Below are 3,640 nucleotides of genomic sequence, written 5' to 3'. Positions count from 1 at the left end.
TTTCTCGAGAGAGGGTTTCTCTGTGTAACTTTGTAGACCAGGCTGGCCTCAAACTCACAGAGATCTGCCTGCCTCTGCCTCCCAGGATTAAAGGTGTGAACCACCACTGCTGGGCTCAAGGCTCTGGTTTTAATCCCCGGCCCTGACCCTTAATAAAGAGGGAACTGGAAGAAGGAAGAAGGGAAAGAAAAAAGGAAAGAAAGAAAGCTGCTATGATAGAAAACAATAAACAATAATGGTTAAAAGATACATTCTAGGCCAAGCACCACAGAGCATGCCTGTAATCCCAGCTCTAAGAGGCTGAGGTAAAATGATCTTGACGTTGAAGCTCATGAGACCCTGTCAGAAGTGTGTGTGTGTGTGTGTGTGTGTGTGTGTGTGTGTGTGTGTGTGTGTGTGTGTGTGTGTATTAAACACACAGAGTTGTATCTAGATCCTGAATAATAGATGGCTCATCTTCCTCTGTTTATCTTTGCTGCTACCTCCGCTCAAAACATTACTCCTTGCATCCAAGTCCTTTGACCCAGGTCTTCACTCTCCTGCCTGTTTCCACTATGACTTCCTCCCAGCCCTGCCCCTTCTTGTGTAAAGTTCTTCAACCATTCCTTTTCGCTCTTAGAAGAATGCCCTAGCTGCTCACCAGATATCCCCGGAAGTCTCTGTGTGATTCATCCCTGGCCCCCTCCTGACTTCCTTTCCGTTCTTCTCTCCAGGCTCTTACCATCACAGGAACTTTGAGCCTCTCTACATCGCCTTGGCCTCCTTTTGTCTTTCATCTGATAAATGCCCACTACTCTTCAGATCTTATGAAAGTATCATTGCTTTTTGAAAGCTTCCTATGATCCCTCAAGGATGACCAGGCTTTCTAGTATACCCATTTGTATGTGTCACCCTGCACATTGTCATGCCTGTTTATTGAAATAGTGAACAGTAAACCAGGCATAGTGGCATGTGCCTTTGATCCTAGCACTCCAGAGGCAGAGGCAGGTGGATATGTGAGTTCCAGGACACTTTGATCTATATAGTCTGGTCTCCAAAAAGAAAGCAAAGGAAAGGAAAGAAGGAAAGAAGGGCCGGGCAGTGGTGGCTCATGCCTTTAATCCCAGCACTCGGGAGACAGAAGCAGGTGGATCTCTGTGAGTTCGAGACTAGCCTGGTCTACAAGAGCTAGTTCCAGGACAGCGTCCAAAACCACAGAGAAACCCTGTCTTGAAAAACAAAAAAAAACCCTGTCTTGAAAAACAAAACAAAGCAAAATAAAATAAAATAAAATAAAAATAAAACAAAAAAAAGGAAAGAAGGAAGACAGGTAAACAGTAGAAAAAGAAATAGTAACAATACAATACTGTGTCATACTTAGTTTGTTGACTACTTTCCCCATTAGACACACTGTTCCTTAAAGGAACAATCCTTGCTATCCTGCTCTCTATCCTGGCCTTTGATGGTGAACACACTGCTCATTACAGTTAATGAAGAAATAAATGATTTGGCTACACACTCATCTGGGACCCAGTACTGTCAGCAAAGCTTCAGAACACTGATTTTGGTTACCCTTAAAAACTACTTTTCCAACACTTGGGAGGCAGAGGCAGGCAGATCTCTGTGAGTTCAAGGCCAGCCAGGTCTCTAGAGCGAGTTCCAGGACAGGCTCCAAAATAATACAGAGAAACCCTGTCTCAAAAAAACAAAATAACAACAAAAAACAAAAAATTACTACTTTTCCTGTAAAGATTGATGCAGAGGTAGGAAGTCCTATTCACTGAAAGTTTATTGAGTTGTGTCATTTCTTAGGGATTTATTTACCTATAGAAGATAAGGCTAAGGCAGAGACTGTTTTAAGTTATTTTCTGTTTAAATGCTCACTCTTTCCACAGTCTGTTCTGTGTGGCTGTGTGGAGGGCATTTGTCTGGGAACCAGTCTATTCCTGGTACCAATTTATTTCATCATTAACTATTTAAATAGTAAGTGGCAACAAACATAGCTCATTTCCCTGCTTCCTGCCCCCCAAAATCTGTGTATTCAAAGGCCCAAATGACGCCAAAGGAAATGTATCTCTTTCATAGTGCTTTTGTCATGAATATTTTATTGAAAACTATTGGACATCCTCCTAGGATTCCAGCCATAAAATTTTCATGTCATTTCAATAGCATCTTTCCATCTGCAGAAACACATTGTCTCCTTATCCAGGTGAAAAAAAAAAAAAAAGATATTGTCAAGCTGGACCAAAGCATGAAGGAAGTTATTCTCCTAGTGTTTGTTTTTAAATAATTAAAAAATTCACTTTCCCTGAATGGTGAGCAACCATTGGCCATCTAAAGCCCTCTCCAGAAATAATTCAGTAATCTAACCAAGTAGCAAATTGGAGGTATCCTGTCATAAACCCTATCTGTTAGACAAGAGTAGTTTAGCAGTCAAGTTCCTTTAGCAGTCATACTTGTGGGCAAAGCCATGAGTGTAAATGTATCTTCCTCACTTCTGTAGTGTGTATGTCATTTAGGACATGTAAAGTGTGATTTGTGAGAAAACTTCTTACTAAACATGTAGGACTTCTCAAAAACAATAATATTCCCTTTCTCTGGGATTGCCATGTTGGGTTAAATGACAAAGCATGCATATATGTCATGTTAGAAAATTGAATTCTTGGGGGCTGGAGAGATGGCTCAGAGGTTAAGAGCACTGACTGCTCTTCCAGAGGTCCTGAGTTCAATTCCCAGCAACCACATGGTGGCTCACAACCATCTGTTATGAGATCTGGTGCCCTCTTCTGTTGTGCAGATATACATGGAAGCAGAATGTTGTATACATAATAAATAAATAAAAAAGAAAGAAAATTGGATTCTTTTTCAACTTTATTTTTACCTGTGTATAACACACACTGTAAGACCTGCGGAAAGCTCAGGCCTCCAGGATCTTATAGCCCAGGACCATGGCCACCCCAATCACCAGGCAGAGGCGAAAGCTTGATGCAAACTGCATGAGGCTTTATTGTTTTTTAACGAGCTAACCCCACGTTAGCTCGGGTCTTTCACCCACTCGCCATGGCGGATGGCTAGAAAAGACAGATTGAACCGGATGCATAGAGATCTTATAGGGCAGCATAAGGGGAGTGTCTAGGGGTATGCACAGGCTCAGGATTGGTGTGCCTCCAGGCTTGGAGGGCTTGCCCTGTGTTGATTGGTCAGCTGGTTGTTATGGTCCATAGGCCCTCCCAGGGCAGTTGCTATGCTCTGTGCCTCATTGCTGTGTGCTTGTCCATAAAGCACACCCAGAGCCCTAAAGCATAGCGCCAGCAGCTAACTTCTGATTGGCTCCTTGCCACGAGGCAGGCATCTGACTTTGTAGTGACGAGGACAAGGTCAGACAAGCACATGTTCAGCTGTTATGGCTGCCGAAATGGGGAGCTGGCCCCTTCAACACACACACACACACACACACACACACACACACACACACACACCACACCACACACACACGTATATGTGTAGAAATCAGAGGTCAACTTATAGGAATCAGATTTTTCCTTCCACAAGTGGGTCCCAGGGATCAAATTCAGGTAATCAGGCTTGGAAGCAAGCATTGGGACCCAGCCCCCACAGGGTCTTCATGAGTTGTTTTCCAGCATAACCACCAGTACCCTGT

This window comes from Cricetulus griseus, chromosome 8 (assembly GCF_003668045.3).
Source record: "Cricetulus griseus strain 17A/GY chromosome 8, alternate assembly CriGri-PICRH-1.0, whole genome shotgun sequence".
In the NCBI taxonomy this organism is placed as follows: domain Eukaryota; kingdom Metazoa; phylum Chordata; class Mammalia; order Rodentia; family Cricetidae; genus Cricetulus; species Cricetulus griseus.
This window is presented reverse-complemented; position numbering follows the sequence as displayed.